Source organism: Alexandromys fortis, unplaced genomic scaffold (assembly GCF_014885135.2).
Source record: "Alexandromys fortis isolate MF-2015 unplaced genomic scaffold, M_Fortis_MF-2015_v1.1 scaffold_8_9099976_23576923, whole genome shotgun sequence".
NCBI lineage: Eukaryota > Metazoa > Chordata > Mammalia > Rodentia > Cricetidae > Alexandromys > Alexandromys fortis.
Genome location: NW_026067899.1, coordinates 2,484,075 through 2,501,663, shown reverse-complemented (window position 1 = coordinate 2,501,663; position 17,589 = coordinate 2,484,075). Strand labels below are relative to the sequence as shown.

At 44.2% G+C, this 17,589-nt stretch overlaps 1 pseudogene; it reads left to right on the top strand.

The window, feature by feature from the left end:
- Positions 1-1,857: 1,857 nt before the first annotated feature.
- Positions 1,858-9,891, top strand: LOC126488422 (heterogeneous nuclear ribonucleoprotein A1-like; annotated as a pseudogene).
- Positions 9,892-17,589: the final 7,698 nt, after the last annotated feature.

The following is a 17,589-nucleotide window of genomic DNA, read 5'->3' as shown; positions in this document are numbered from 1 at the left end:
TATGCTTACAGCTACGATGACCTAGCTGTGAGGATGAATGTTTCACTGTGACAGTATGGGCAACTATGGGCATTATCTTTGGGGACAGGTCCGAACACACCAATGGGGCACACAGAATAGACAGCCAAGACAGACTCGGAGGAGCACACAGTCAAGTCCTGCTTGGACAGCTGGAGACTGTCCTCTAAGCGCAGAGAAGTAAGAGATCAAGATGTAGCCAAGTGGGACATCACCTTTCAGGGCTGGGGCTGTTTGTCTCAGAGAATTGAAGGCTATGCCTGCAGCCAGGACTTCATTTTGATGGCAAGTCCACTGCAGCCCCATAGTTGGCCTTTGCCTGTTTCTGTCATTTCTGATATACTCAGGGTCCTCTATCACATGAGACAGCAAACGTGGCCTTGTTTGACTTCAGGGACGACTGAAGTCAGTCACTACTGCTCTATTACGGAGTTGGAGACAGAGAGGCAGATTTGTGCTGGTCTCCGATATAGCACAAGACTTTAAAGTGGGATTTGCTGGCAGATGAGGTATCCTGGTGGTACAGACTGTACAGACACAATGACACAGACATGGTCATTTGTCATCAGCATGCCTGACCACAGCAATTCCCTTGGAAGATGCGTGGCTGGTGCCTCCAGGTGATACCACCACTGACTGACTGCCTTGGTGGCAGAGCTGTGGGTTTTGGATGCAACTTCTGTGGCAGCCAACTATATGAGCCAAAGGTTTCACCTCATCTCTCTGTTTGCCAGGGTTGTGAACGCGTGCATGGGCTGTGTGTGTGTTGCTTTACCAATACATGATTGACTTCATTTGTGCTCAGTTCTATTGTCCAAAATAAGAGGATGTGCCTCAGGGCTCATCTCTTTTTGTTATGGTTTTGTTTTGTTGTTTTTGAGACAGGGTTTCTCCGTATAGTCCTGGATGCCTAGCCTCAAACTCAGAGATCCACCTGTCTCTGCCTCATGAGTGCTGGAATTAAAGGTGTGCGCCACTACCACCTGGTTCCTTTTTTTTTTTTTTAAGCGGAATATTGGTTTTAAGCAAAAGGACCTGTTAATCTGCTAACCAAGGCTGGAAGAAATGGGCATTTTAGAAAAGAATCTATTCATATATGATATGCAAATGTGTAGGCAAGCTTGGGAAAAAAAGCTTCAACTTTTAAGGCTCCCGCATATGATTGTGCTGGTTGTGAACTACACAGCACACACAACGGCACAGAGCAGCCCCAGGTTGCTCTCTTCACTGGGGCTCTGGCTTCACCCTTCCATACATACAGAAATAAACCGGATGAGGAAGAAGCATCCATGAGCAAGGCTAACTGGGTCGGACATCCAGTCCTGCACTCCACCAGGGAATAAAATAGGCTTCATCGAGGAAAGGAGGTCAGTGAAATTTAAGTTCAATAAAAATTAGTGGTGGAAGCCACCGCAATCATTTTCCATCAAGAAAAAAGAAATCCATTTTGCTAGATTGGAAAAAAAAATAAAAAAGAGGAAGGGAGGATTGAAGCCCAGGGTTCTTGACAACCATGACACAAATCCGCGCTCAGCCCCTTCTTTGCCCCCGTTCTCACACAGCCCTTTCCCGAATCCGTTCAAAACGCAGGGTGTCGGCGGCTGACAAGCTGGAGTCTCCTCGAGATGCATTTTCATAGGGCCGCTGACAGGAGAGCTGGAACTGGTGAAATTCTTCCATGCCTTGACATCGAAGACACGAAACCCTCTTCACAACCAGATGTACCCTTTTGCAACAAGATCACTTCAGGCTCTCGGAAGAGCACACTTCCGCCCGATGAATAATGCAGCAGGAGCAAGTTCTCCATCTAAATAGTTCTCGTTTTTCCAGCGGCCGATAATGAAACACGTCTTTGTGTTTTGGCTCCTGAAATGGTGTGTACTGTTTCGGAATAATCAGCGTTCGTTTTGTAAGATATTGTCATGGGGGGGGGGTTTGTTGGTTTGTTTGCTTGCTCTTGGGAATAAACAAACACCTCGGCATGAGTCTCCTTAAGATCCCAACGAACTAAGAGGTGTTGGAGCTGCCTTCCGAGAGCCATGGTGGGCTGATTTCATTTTAAATGTGCTATGGGGAAATGTCTTCCACTAATCACAAAACACAGAATGCACAAGGATTTTTTTTTTCTTCTTTTAATTGCTCTTGAAAAAGTTGTCCTGGCTGCTTGGGTTGTTAGCCAAGACGCTTGGTCTCTCTCCATATTTCCCCATGTCGCAGCCCTCCCACCCCCATTCAGCTTCAAGAATAGAGGTTCTAGTGAAGGCGGAGCAGAAGAATAGAGTCCTCTCTGTGGGGTGAACAAGGACATCCCTTTAATCAGCTAGGAAGACTAAGTGGCTTTCAGTTAGAGTAACCTTAAAAAGCACAGGATCTAATAGTAATCTGGAGGCCTCTGTCATCCTGGTACAAGAGACATCACAACTCGCTGGAAAAGGCTTTAGCAGAGGGGTTAGGAGGCTTTGCCTTATCAGACCTCAAGTAGGAAAACCACCAAATTAAGCTGCTCATTCTAGCTATTTAAGATTCCGGAGAGGGAAGCTCACTTGAGCTCAGGAAGTCAGGACCACTCTCAGGAACACAACAGTGCCCTGTCATTAAAAAACAAGTCAGGCTGGAGAGATGGCTCACAGGCTAAGAGCATTGCCTGCATGTGGTGGTGGTGATGATGGTGGTGGTAGTGAGGGACATTTGCATTCAAACTATCACACCAGGTTTAATGAAAGACATTGTTTCAAAAATAAAGCAACCAAGGAAGAAACTTGATATCAGCCTCTGACTTCTACACGCACCCAGGTACACACATGCAAACAAATCCACGCCACAGGAATACGCACACAGATCTGTGAGATTCTCATTTTTCTTTTCCATCAGAGACACTGAATTGTATGGATGCCCAGTACTGCTTGGCCTGACCTAAAGCGTGTTTTACTCCAGCCTGAACGCAGTTTTAGTTCAGTTTCATTATGTTTTTGTCACCCCAGTCCCATATTTCTAAGTTTCATTGCGTAAAGGAGTTTTGAGTTTTGGTCTGTGTGATGAAGGTGTTTTGCAAATGCCTTTAGCATGTGATCTGGAAATCCATGTTTCATTCTCTGCATTGTTCGCATGACTTTCATAGACCACATTTTACCATCTTGGTCCAGTGACCTTGGGGTCCATAAAAGTAGACTTGACCTTAGGAACTTAAATTCAGACCAGCTTAATGAAACTGACAAAAATCAAAATTATTTGTGACATTTATAAGAGATCTTTTAAAGTCATCATCAAGATATAGTACTCCAACAGTTTTTAATTTGTTTTTTTTTTTAACTTTTGAAATTTTGTTTATTTATTTAAAGACAGGAGCTCACTGGTCCCAAACTCACAGAGATGAACCTGCCTCTGCCTCTTAAGTGCTATGATCAAAGTTGTGCACCATCACACCCAATCTGTGTATTTTAAAAAACTTTTAAATTATTAACATTATTTTATTTTATGTGTAGGTGTTTGGATGAATGCATGTCTGTGCATCATGTTTGTGACTGGTGGCCACTGAGGCCAGAAGGAGGTGTCAAATTCCCTACAATTGGAGTTACAAGCGGTTGAGAGCCATCAAATGGGTCCTCCAGGAGAGCAGCAAGTGCTCTTAACTGCTGTGGTATCTCTCTAGATCCTGGCTTGTATAATTTTTAACCTACATAAATAATTTAAAAGATGTTTTAATCAGTCAAATTTGGTCCTTGAATGAAACTTTGGTTATTTTTCTGGTGTAAGAATAAAACCCAAGACTTAATGATTGCAAAGCAAGCTCTCCTCCAGCCTCAGCCTGAAACCCCATTTCAATTTTTAGTTTCACTCTGTCTGTCTGTCTATCCATCCATCCATCCATCCATCCACCCACCTACTCATCCATCCATCTACCCAACCATCTTTGTGTGTGTGTGTGTATTTATATGGGGACACGGCATGCATGTATGTGGAGGTCAGAGGACAACTTATAGGAGTTGATTCTCTTCTACCATGTGGGTTCTGGAAATCAAACTCGAGTTGTCAGGCTTGGGAACAGCAAGCTCTCACTTACGGAGCCATCTCATCAGCCCTTAAGAACCACTTCCTGTTTTACATGACCTGCCTTCCTCACTCTGGGACTTCATAGTGAGTTCCTGAGCACTTGCCGAAGAAGTCTGTGGTTCATCCCAAATGCACTTTGTCAGTGCCTGTTAATTCATCACTGTTTGAATGTGATTTCATTGCTCACCAGTTTGCAGTTAATATCCACCGCCCATCAATCATTATCAGGCGTTCCTTGAAGTTACCAGCTGAGGAGCCTCTCTTTAGTAAGAGCCACTGACTCACCCTAACATCGCCCTACAGCCTTTGCGAGGAGAACTGGGTCACGTGGAACCGTGTGCTTAGGAAATGCCCTTCATGAATCATGTGACCACTTAGGCACTGGCTTTTCTTAACAGCAACTGCTCCAAGCCTTAGTGATTGTCTTTACAGGGTGCTGAAGTGTGTTTCCAAGGCACCCACCCACCTCCCAAAGCGCTCATGGAACTCTGAAGAAGTCCCAGTGGTGCTGCTTATACCTAGTTTTATTCTTGAAGAATTGCTCCACCGTGCCTTCCTGCTTGTCTCCTGCCTCAGTATGTGGCCACTGAAGAGGGTAATAAGACCCTCAGTATTCTTGGTTTAGAGCAAACGTACAGCTGATTGAGCCTCTTCATCCGTCTTCCCCAGCAGCTGGGTGCATCTCCGCCCTTTCTGCTTCTGGTGTAAGTTACTTGTGCTCTGTACTTTGAAGCTAGCTTGGTAAGTCCTTTACTAAGTAGCTCCTGCAGGGCAGCCCTGGCTAAGGAACGCGAATCAGTCTCTCAGAGAGAAGACGGGTGAAGAGGATCTTCTTTTGTAGCCCAGGCTGGCCTTGAACTTGTGACCCTTCTTCCGCCTTCTGAGTGCAGAAAGTACAAGCTTTGCAGTTTCTTCAGATGGTTTCACAGGAGGTGTGATTAAGCCAATGTTGTAACCAAGGAATTTACTTTTAAAATACAAAGTAAATTTTATATTTATCTGATCAATTTTTAAGTTGGTCTATTTTTGATGTATTTCAAATTTTAGTTCTGGCACATTATAAATTTTGTTCCTGCATTTTTATTAGGAAAAATATTTATTTAACAGCTGCAGCCATTTTTGAAGATTACTATTTCTGCAGAATAATTACACTGAGCTTCTTTTGGGGCCACATAGATTTTGAGAGTTTGGTGTAAGCCATACATAACCTTTCTCTGTAGGGGAGATGTAATGGAAATATGCAAGCGATTCCTTCAGCTATGATTTGAGTATAATAGAGCTTCAAAGGTCCCAAGCTGTTGATGATATATATGGGGAAAGCTACTGGATTATGAGGACGATCATTTTGGAGGCGGGGCCAGGTTGGAGGAAGTGAGGTGAGCAGTTTTTTTTTTTTTTTTTCCTACGGGGCTCTTCCTCCACAACGCCCCAGGCTTGCCACTAGCTGGCGAGCCAGGGAGCCAACCTGCTAGGCATTCATTGTTCCCCCTGGAATCATGAACCGGACAAGCAGAAAGTTTCTCTCCTTTAAACCATTGTCCTCAGTGACGTCACAGCAATGGAAAGCTGACTGACGAGCAACCTTCATCATCTTGAACACGTGCTCCCCTACACATGGCTTAAGTATGTCCACAATGTGTGTAGCCAGCCTTGCTACAGTAAAACGCCACAGCCATTGGGCGCTTCCTCTCCATTTACATTCTTCTTAGCAGCTACCGCTTGGGTTTTTGGTCGGTACGAATTTGACTACTCTAGGTATTTCCTGTAAGTGGAAGCGTACAGCGTCAGTGTTCCACGACTGTTATTTCCTCGAGGCTCCTCTGTGCTGTCGTGTGTCGGAATCTCCTTTACAGTTGGATAACATTCCATCGCACGCACGCTTTCCTCTTTGTTTATCCGTACACCCGCGGTTGGACCCTTAATTTACCTCCACTGGCTGTTGTGAGTTATACTGCTGTAAGCATGAGTGTGAGCTTATTCTAGATCTCTCAGGGGAAATCTGACAGTATTGATAAAATTACTTCAGTTAGTGACCGGTGAGAAAAAGAGCCATAAAAGCAAAGATAGCATTAGGTAGGTATACACAAGTAGAAAAAAAAATTAAAACTAGTCAATCAGATCAAGAGCAGAAGATTTTAGAATCAGATTAGAGTATTGGTCACAAGTGAAAAAAATCAGGACTCAAGATTTTAAGAAAAGATATGTTTTCTAGCTTTGCCGTCAAACTGGTGTTGTAATACTGTCATCCCGATGCACAGGAACCGAAAGGGTATACTTTCACGCAGAACCTTAGTGTGGGCCCAGATTTTGGTCTTTATTGCTCATAAACACTAAAAGTCCCTAATGCCACGTCCTGTGGTTGAGAGAAAAAAAAAAAGTAGGCTAAAAGCTTCTTACGTTTTCAGAAAGCAAGGATGTTGTTTAAATGTCAGGGTAAGGCGACAAGGTAAGAAGCAAATTCTAAGGCAGGCTCTGTCAAATTATACCATTCGAGCCTTGTAAATCTGTGTCTAGTCATCTCTCACTTTCTCTATAATCCTAGCTGAAATCATTAAATCTGTGACAGTCCGTGAATCTGCAGGACTGCACACAAAAATTAAAATCTACATGTAGAAAATTCCACTGGAATTGTGATGTTAAACACAGACTAGTACAATAGACCATATATAAATTCTCAACATATTTTAATAAATAAGGGACTATTGGCCTTCTCAGAGTCTGTTTCTTGGGTTACACATATGACAATCGCAGGCTGATTGGTTCCAAGGCTCCTGTCTGCTCATTTTCATTTATATTTTAAGACCTCGGAAACCGAGGTACGGCTTCTGCAGTTTGTTGGGCTGTTTTTGAGACAAGGTCTGTCTTGAAGTCACGGGTTCAAACATTCTTCCTTATCCTCCCAAGGAGCTGAAACTAGAGTGTGAGCCACCAAGCCACCGTGCCCAGTCGGAGGTCTTGTGTCGTTGCAGTTGGTGGAAAGTTGACTGTTCAGACTTGGAAGCAGCCATCGATAATCTTCTCACTTACACTGAGGGTTGTGCGTTGTTGGTATTTTCCAAGTTGAGGTTAACCACTGTTGGAAACGCCAAGGGAAATGAAGTATTGCATGTGCAGACAGGCAACCAAACAGAACAGTGGCTCTCTAGATGGTATTAAGGAAGCAAACCGTTATCTTCAGAGAAATGCCAACGTATTTCCTTAGTTTCTTTCAGTGAAGCAACCAGGTGCCTTATGGGATCTGAAGCAGTAGTTAAGGGCTACCTTAGGGCTTGTTACTGAGATATGCATGAAAGGATTCTTAGTATACAGTGAGCGGCACAGCTGAAGGCAGAGAAAATGACCGAATCCAACACAATGGATGAAAGCTCTCAGAACACAGAGAGTGGTGCAGCTGGTTCTGTCGCAGCTTAAGTGGGGCTTTCTTTTCTTAGTGGTCCTCAGAATAACGAAGTAGATAATAGCCAATGGGATCTGATGTTGGACGAGCTATGACATGTAATTTCCTGCATTTGATTAAGAAAGGAAAGTCATAGTCACATTGAATTGAGAAAAAGTAAGAAGTCTCCCGGGGACAATGGAAAGATGATGGCTTGGCCAGATGCTCCAAGGAGGGAGGCTGGCAGTGCAATCTCTGTCTTTTGTCACCATGGAGATGAAACTTTTAACAGCCTGTTGCTTCTAGAGCCTCATGCTGCTTATATAAATTCCCAAAGCGCTAGAACACTAGACAATATTTACCGGGAACATGACACTGCTTTATGCAATGCTGAGCAAACAAACTCAAAAGAACGTATTGTTTCAGGAAAAGAGATCAGCTCCCAAGAAACTAAAATCTATGTAACAGGGTGGTCGGAATAGCCCACCTGACTTCACCAAAGGTGTACTAGTGGAAGATAAACATGAAAATATACTCAATACATCACTACAGAACTGCAAACTAAAACAAACACCATGACACACTTATTAAGATAGCCACAGCTCAAGACACTGACAGCACCAAGTGTTGATAAGGGCGTGGAGCAACTGGAACTTCATCACTGGCACAGGGGAGAGCAAAGGTGAGTCAATAAGTGCTTGCCTTTTTGTTTGAAAATCTGAGTTTGTGCCTCCAGAACCCAGGGACAGTGGCACACACTTGTAATCTCAGCACTGGAAGAGACAAGTAGATCTCTGGGGCTTACTGACAGGCCAGCCTAGCCTACTTGGTGAGTTTTAGACCTTCAAAGGAGAAGATGGACTGTGTCTGTCCATCACCTGGGGTTGACCTCTGGCCTCCACATGCGCACTCATGCATGTACACATGTGTAAATAGACACAGATACATACATACACACATACATGCACAAGATAGTTGGGCAGTTTCTCACACAATTAAACATACTCTGACCATAAAATTTAGCAATTACTTTCTTTAGTACATATCCAAATGAATTGGAATTTATACTCAAACCTCTGCACCTGGATGTTTTGGAGGTTCTTCTTCTTCTTCTTTTTTTTTTTTTTCAAGTTTATTTAGGATTATAAAAACTTGGAAGCATGGGCCTGGAGAGATGGCTAAACTGTTAGGAGCAAGAACTCCTTGAGCCAAACATCTGTGGAAGTTTTTCATCGGAGCATTGAGCTTCAAAACGCCCAACAGGAGTTTGAGAAGCCCCTTTGAACAGTGGGGAATCCTCTTGGGCTGTGTGGTAATGAGAGATTCAAGCACCAAGCGATCCAGGGGCTCTGGGCTTGTCACTTAGCCACTGTGGAGGAAGAGGATGCCGCTATGAACGCAAGACCACACAAGGTGGTTGGAAGAGTTGTGGAACCCAAGAGAGCTGTGCCAAGAGAGGATCCTCAGAGACCAGGCGCCCACTTAACTGTGAAGAAGATCTTTGTTGGTGGTATTAAAGAAGTCACCGAAGAACATCAGCTACGAGATTATGTTGAGCACTGTGGGGAAACTGAATGACACAGGGAGTGGGGAAAAAAGAGAGGATTTGCTTTTGTCACCTACGATGGCCACGACTCTGTGGACAGGATTGCTACTCAGGAACACCATGCTGTGCACGGTCACAGCTGTGAAGTAAGCAAAGCCCTGACAACGCAGGAGATGGCCAGTGCTTCTTCCAGCCAAAGAGGTCGAAGTGGTTCCAGAAACTTTGGTGGTGGTCATGGAGGTGGTTTTGGCGGCGATGCCAAATTTATTTATTTTTATTTATTTTGTTTTTTTGCCAGACAAGGTTTCTCTGTGTAACAGCTCTGGCTGTCCTGGAATTCACCCTGTAGACCAGGCTAGTCTTGAACTCACAGAGATCCTCCTGCCTCTGTCTCATGATTGCTGGGATTAAAGGCACGTGTCACCACCACTTGGCTCTCTCTTTCTCTCTTTTGTAAAATTATTTATTTACTTACTTATTTATCTAACGTGCATTGGCATTTTGATTTTACGTACGTACGTCTGTGTGAGGGTGTCTGATTCCTTGGAACTGGAGTTACAGACAGTTGTGAGCTGCCATGTGGGTGCTGGGAATTGAATGTGGATCCTCTGGAAGAACTGCCAGAGCTCTTGACCACTGAGCCGTCTCTCCAGTCCTGCCATGACAATTATGGTTGAGGGGTAAACTTCAGTGGTCGTGGCGGCTTCGGTAGGAGCTGTGGTGTGGATACGGTGGTAATGGGGATGGTTATAATTGATTTGGTAATGATGGAAGCTATTTTGGAGTGGGGGAAGCTACAATGATCTTGGTAATTACAACAATCAGTCTTCAAATTTTGGACCAAATGGAAGGGGGAAACTTTGGAGGCAGAAGCTCTGGCCCTTATGGTGGCAGAGGCTAAACTCTGCTAAACCACGAAACCAAGGTGGTTATGGTGGTTCCAGCAGCAGCAGCAGCAGCTGCAGCAATGGCAGTGGCAGGAGGTTCTAATTACAGCCAGGAAACCAAGCTTAGTCCCAGAGGAGAGCCAGAGAAGTGACAGGCAAGCTACAGGTTACAACAGATTGTGACCTCAACCAGGCACAGTGGTGGCAGGGCCAAGCTGCTACAAGGAAGACATGTTTTAGACAATACTCATGTGTGTGGGCAAAGAACCCTCCAGGACTGTATTTGTGACTAATTGTATAACAGGTTATTGTAGTTTCTGTTCTGTGGAAAGTGTAAAGCCTTCCAACAAAAGTTTTATTCTAGACCTTTTCCACCCATGTTGTTGGTTGCTAGATGTAATAGTCTGATCATGACGCTGAGTGGATGTGTCTTTTTTCCACTGGTCGCTCTTTAGAGCTCAGGGTTTCCAGCACCCACATGGAGGCTCACAACTGTTACTCCCGTCCCAGGGAATCCAGTGCCCTCTTCTGGTCACCTCCAGCACTGCATTCACGACATGTGTAGCTAACACATGCAGGAAATATACCTAGACACATACTTAAAAAAACAAAAACAAAACTAAAGACACACACACACACCAAAAACAAACAAACAAACAAACTGTATTACATCCAGATAACAGAATCAGATGCAGTGTTAAAAGCAAAAGGGCTGTCAAGTTATGAGAAAACACAGAGGAAACTTAAAACTCATTATGACGTGGAAGCTGTTTAGTGAAAAAAGACTTTGCATCGAACGATTCCAGCTAGATAACAACCCAGAAAAGTCAAAACTAGGGGAAGAAGCAAGACGCAAACAAGCAAATCAGACTATCAAGGAAGAGGCAGTGAATTAGTAAACACAGAAGGCTGGGGTGGGTGGCTGAAGATAGTCTGATCCCTTAACGGACACCACGGGCAAGCCTGGATGATGTAATCACAGAAGCCACCCCTGGTATAGACAGTAGACTTCGAATGACCATGACTTGGCAAAAAATCAAGTGTGACAAGCAAGTCCCTCTGGTGGCAAGCTGCCAAAGGTGAAGTTGGGCAGATGTGGGTGTGGGAGGGTGAACGCGGTAACCTCTGCTCAATTCTTTGTGAATCTAGAATTACGGTAGAAAGAAAAGGCTATTTAAAAGGGTCTGGGGCCAGCAAGAGCCAAGTCTGAAGGCAGGAGATGCAGGCTTGAGTTGCCATCTAAGATGTAAGTACAGTGGCGGGCAGTGGTGGTGCACACCTTTAATCCCAGCACTTAGGAGGCAGAGGCACGTGGATCTCTGTGAGTTTGAGGCCAGCCTGGTCTACAAGAGCTAGTTCTAGGACAGCTTGGGCTGTTACACATAGAAACCCTGTCTCAAAACAAACAAACAAACAAAAAAAGATGTAAGTGTAAGTACAGTGCTGGATTCAGCAGCCCATCCCTGGCCCAAGAGATCCCCCTGCTTTCCTTCTGGAATGGCTGAGAGTAGAGGAGCCCGGCTTCGCTCTGGTTTGTTCTGGCACTGGGCACTGAAAATTGAATCAGGCCTTGGATATATTAGGCAAGCACTCTAACACTGAGTTTCAGCCTAAATACTTTTACATTTTAGTTCATTTATTGAGACAAAGCCTCAGAAGTTGCCTGTCTAGGACTGAACTCACCATGTCACTCAGACAGACCTAGAGTGTGTGATGAGATTATAGGATTATAGGGCTGTAGTACCAGGCCTCACCTTACTCCTTCCTTCCTTCCTTCCTTCCTTCCTTCCTTCCTTCCTTCCTTCCTTCCTCCCTCCCTCCCTCCCTCCCTCCCTCCCTTCCTTCCTTCCCCCCCTCTCTTTCTTTCTTTCTTTCTTTCTTTCTTTCTTTCTTTCTTTCTCTCTTCTTTTTGGTACTGGGATAAAATTACTAAAATTCTAGGAAAGCAGAGAAATGAGTATTATTAGAACTTTGAGAGATAAAGAGTAAGTACAGAGAGAATGTTTTGTCATGAGCTGAACTCAGGCTGTTATTATTTTTAGGTGGTAAGTTATTTTAAGACATTTGAAGTATCCTATACAGTCTTTCATGTTAACTGCACAATTCAAGGCCTGGAGAGATGGCTCAGTGGTTAAGAGGTCTTTACGCTCTTGCAAAGGACTTCAGTTTGGCCCCAGCACCCACATAGGGCGGCTCATAACTACCTGTAACTTCAGCTCCAAGGGTGATACGATGCCTCCGGCCTTAGCAGGCCCCTGCACACACACACACACACACACACACACACACACACACACACACACAGAATTAAACATAATAGAAATAAATCTTTCAATTTACATGTAAATGCTATCTTTGAAGTCATTTTAATTACATTTAGAATCAGAGTTATAAAGTTGATGGAACCCGATTCTCTAAGTTTTATCAGCTCCCTGAACTTCAGCATCAGTTACATGATAGAGCAATCCTCTTCATGCGCAGAGACCAGCATATCAAGAGACTTCCCCACTGGTAGAATTGAACACTTGTAATGACATATGTATTTCCAGAACAACACAATCAACCGAGAACTTTATAACTTTCTGCACCTGGAGACTGTTAGTTCAGCTAGGTTTGCTAGCTAGCAAGCTCCAGGGAGCCTTTGGTCTCTGCATTCCCAGCACTGGACTTATTAGCATGTGCCCCCATGCTAATTTCTATACTGGTGCCGGGGATCCAAATTTGGGTGTAAGCGGAGACTGATCGTTCATTTCCCGGCTGCCCAGATCCAAAACATCACACAGAAACTGTATCAACTACAACACTGCTTGGCCAATGACTTGTGTATTTCTAGTTAGTGCTTATATCTTGAATTAACCCGTTTCTATTAAATTGTGTATTGCCATGAGACTGTGGCTTACCGAGCAAGGTTCAGGCATCTTACTCCTTTGGCAGCTACATGGCCTCTCTCTGATTCTGTCTTCACTCTCTCTACATCTCTTCCAGCCTGGCTATATTCTGCCCTGCCATAGGCCAAAGCATCCTTATTCCTTAACCAATAACAGCAACACATATACAGAAGGATGTCCCACATTATTCGGGGACCCATACTTGTGTAGCAAGCACTTTACCAATTGAGCCATCTTTCCAGCCCTTGACAAACCCCCTCTGTGGGGAAGTCATGAAGCATTAGTAACCCTTGCTGCCCACTAGACTGCAAAATGGCAGGACACCCTCCCTCCTCAGGGAAACCAGGGAGTGTCTATCAAAACTGCAAAGGCAGTTTGAGCCAGCAATCCCACTTCCTGGAATTTATCTTAGCAACACACCTGCATGGGAGGAAATGCCATATGTAAGTTCATTTTTGCCCCTCGGTTTGTAAAAGCAAAAAATTAGAAAAACCTTGTGGGGGACACAGGCTGGATTAAAAAGGAGGGGCAAGACACACACACAACTGTCTACTTTTTGGTTCTGGGAGAGAATGGGGAAGCCCCCCAACACTGGCAGTGCAGAAGCTGCAGAAAAGCTCTCAGGTCTTTAGAATGCAAGGTGCTGAGCAGGGAAAATGGCAGCTTCCTTTCAGTGCGAGAAAGTGAGGAAATCAGAGTGTGTATTTGCATTTGCTTTTATTTGCATAAGAAAATGCTGGAAAGACACACAAGAAGCTAATAAAAGTGGTTAGCTCTGAAGACAGGGAAGGAGCCCGAGGCTTTGGAAGGTTTACCTTTCATGCTGTTTTAATTTTGAAACTGACAAATGGCTTTTCCTATTCAGAAAGTTAAATTAAAAAGAAGACAATTGTGATGGGAATGCTTATCCATCTGGACGGTTGAATAGTGTCAAAAATGGAAGGGTTTATGTTCTGATTTATAGAGATACGTTAAACAGCTACAATAAGCAAGAAAAGTATGTTATAATTTGAAGAATTCTTTTTTTTTTTTTTTTTTTTTTTTTTTTTTTTTTTTTTTTTGGTTCGTCGAGGCAGGGTTTCTGTCAGTAACAGCCCTGGCTGTTCTGGAAATAGCTCTGTAGACCAGACTGGTCTTGAACTCACAGAGATCTCCTGAGTGTTGGAATTAAAGGCATACAACCTTACCTTCTGACAGAGTTTCTTACAAGTACAGTAACTCAGTAAATATCCTTTTGTACATCTGTCTGTTGAAGTTCTAACATCTGGATTCTCATAACATGACTACAGTCTGAGACGGGGACTTTAAAGATGCAACTGCATTAAAATGAGGTCCGTACATGGCCCCAACCTCATATGACAAACGCTTCTAAGGGGGGACGTTTAGACACATGTGCACTGAAGGAAGATCACTTGAAGACATAGGGAGAAGAGGGCCACACTCAGGCAGAGGAGCGATGTCTCTGAAGAGAGCTATCCTGACATAGCCTTGATTTTAGTCGTGAAGCCTCCAGAACTGTGGTAAGAGACATTTCTGTTGTGGAAGCCATTCAGTCTGCTGGACCGTTATCTGTGCCCCGGGGAGCTGTTGTACTATCCACACATACTCAAAATCCCCAGGCGTTTGGACCCACTGGAGGTGGATGGGAATGTGCGCTCCATATCTTCTGCTAGCTATTACAGCTCAGAGAGTCAAAATAGGGCATCACGTCTTCATTTGCATCTATTAACATGTTCCTTATGTTAAGAGCTTGTATTACTCTGTTGGATCTGAAAGTCATTGGGCTGCCATGAACCAGTTAACCAAGCGCTTCTTTTGAGTCAAATAAAGCTGTGTTGGAAAGTGGCCACTGAGGTATGCATTCTAGTGCCCCTCAAAGGAGCAACAGAGTTTTTTTTTTTTTTTTTTTTTTATTTTCGAGACAGGGTTTCTCTGAAGTTTTTGGTGCCTGTCCTGGCACTAGCTCTTGTAGACCAGGCTGGCCTCGAACTCACAGAGATCTGCCTGCCTCTGCCTCCCGAGTGCTAGGATTAAAGGTGTGCTGCACCACCACGGCCGGCGAGCAACAGAGTCTTAATGTCACGCACACCTTCACGATTAGTGCTGTTCCCTTGCTGGGTGACAGCCGTGGGTGGATAAGCTTCTGGTATCTCCCCCAAACTCCAGGCCTGACTCTTACTGTTTGGGCCTTCTAGCTTGTTCTCCTGGAGACCATGTTCAGGTGATGTTTCAGGATTGTCCCAAAAAACCATCTCCATCTTCAGAATGGACAACAGACCAAGCACCGTCGTTAACAAAACAAGCCCCATTGGGGGGTGGTGGCTCACACCTTTAATCCCAGTGCTTTGGAGACTGAGGCAGGTGGATCTTTGTAAGTTTGAGGCCAGCCAGCCTGGTATACAGAGTGAGTTCCAGAAGAGCCAGGGTTGTTACACCGAGAACCGGCTGTCTTGAAAAACTAAAACAAACAAACAAACAAAAAATTTAAACAAATAAACAAAAACAAAACAAGTCCCCTAGGCAGAAAAAGGCAAACCATCCAAACAGCCTAGGGCCACGTATGCTGCAGTTTTTTTTTTTTTTCCAAATTTTGTTTTATCTTTGCATTTGTGCCAACTAGAAACTTTAAACTGGAATGCTGAATGCTTAAACAGGACAGAACTGGCTGGCTGTTTAGTTGAGGCAAGAGCAGCTCACGGAGAATGTCCTGAAAGGTCAAGAGGGAAGCAAGGAGCTACAAAGACAAAAGGACAGTTACTTAGAGGCTGGAAGAGTAGTAGTAACTTCAACAGTTAGGACAGCAGCCACCAGCAGCCAGCTCAGAAGACACATCCTCCCATGCAGGCTACAGCATCATCTAGGAGTTTTTCTGTGACATCCTTTTGGCACATGGAAACCTCCCTTCAGGTTGATTTCTCTACTTCTTGTTCCATGTGCCTGTCTTGGACACTAAAAAGTTCCCTGAAAGACGGCTCTACAGTTCAGAGAACTTGAATTCTACCAGGATGTCCGTGTCTATATGTTCGTTTACATAGCTGGAGCCTTTGGGGGGGAGGGGGGAGGGGAGAGTTGTAGCTGTTGCTCTAACACAAGCGCCATATTGTGACTTGGTCTCGCTGGTTCATGTTCTAGAACAGGTTTTAGCTGCAGGAAGGCTTTCAGTTTCCCCTATGAGTTATTTCAAATATTTTGTCAGGGTCAACCTACTTCCTCTTCCTTTTCTTGCATAACCAAAACCATCTAGACGCGCAGTATAGTGTCCCTATATTTCCATGCACCAGAAATACAATAAATAAGGGATTCGGAGGTGCGCACCCCGTGAATTTTTTTCTATGCTGTTTTCTACGAATCATCCTCAATAGTCTACATCATTAATCCACCAAACATACCAAGTTCTAGAGATGTTCTGTCTTCCTTTCCTCCCTGATTGAAGGCTCCACAGGCTTTTCCAGGATGGAACTCCAGAATTCTGTTAGTCTTGTTAACTGAAGCAGCTCCCCCAAAGGGCTGAACCTATAGTAGAAAGTCCTCATGACTGACTGAAAGATGAAAAGAATTCAGTAACTGTGGGCAGTTGGGAGCACAACACATTTATCTTGGGCTATTTTCAGCTCTCTAAAGGAGCCATTTGTTTTCTACTTTTGGGCTTGACCTAGCGTGTGTGTGACTACTGGGTAAATACTTTGAGAATGTAGAAGCTGAACCCTAGCTTCTACCAGCTCGGAGCCCAAGCATGTCCTCACATGGCCCCCGAGGCCTATATCAGATGTCTCTGCTCTGCACTGACCCCTCTGCCTATTTCCACTGATGTGTTTAAAACGTGCCTTGATTTATAGCTTTCTTTGTTCTGTTACTATAACGATTATCAGTCTAGAACATGGTTTTGGGGGATGACCTAAATTTGTGTTCCTGGCTCTCGATGCCCATATTTGGCTCCACTAGAAACAATCAACTGAGGAACAAGCCACGTGTGCATGTGTGCATGGGGGCATGTGTGAGCGTGCATGTGTGCAAGTGTGAGTGTGTAAGTGTGGACTGCGTAGAAGTATTGCAGTCTCTGCTTGTCTCTCTACTCCGGCTTACCCTGCCTTTGCGGCTTCTGAATTGGACATCCCCCAAATTCCCAGCCTCTCTCCTGTTGATATCGTCTTCCGACTGGAAGTAAGTTCTTCGTGTTTGAGCTCACTGTATCTAGCTTGCTTGGGGAAATAAGCATCTTCTCCCCAAAGCCAGGAAGAGCTAGCCTACCACCCTCCCTGTATCATTGTGAGGTTAGGTAAGGGAGACAGATTGAAAAGCCAGAGATTTCAATTCCAGCACAGCTTCCTGTGCGGCTGGCTGCTGTGTCCTTGGAAAAGCAATTTAAGTCCTTTCTACCTCGCCCTGCAGTTTCCTAACTGTAAGAAATATCATAAATCCATTCTGTCCTCATCATTTTTTTACCATCAAAGACCATCTATCAAATGGCTTCCTGGTGACAGCGGCTTGCAGGGCAGGGCAGAGAGCGGAGGCTCCCGCTCCTGGGGGCCTCACTTAGGACTTGGAGCCTCGTGTAATTATTCATGGAGAGCTGCGGCTCTGTGGGCAAAACCAGAGGAAGACGCTGTAGGAAGTTTTATCGGGGAAAGCTAAATTTATTAAGTATCTTTTAAAACCTAACCTTTATCCTAATGGTATAGCTAATATACTTTTTTTTGGTGCAAAAATGTCATTTATTTTATGAAAGTATGGCTATAGCAGATGTTATTTTGTGAAATTATCCTTATTACCAAAAGAAAAAGTTTTGCTCTTTTAAAACTATATATATATATATATACATATTTT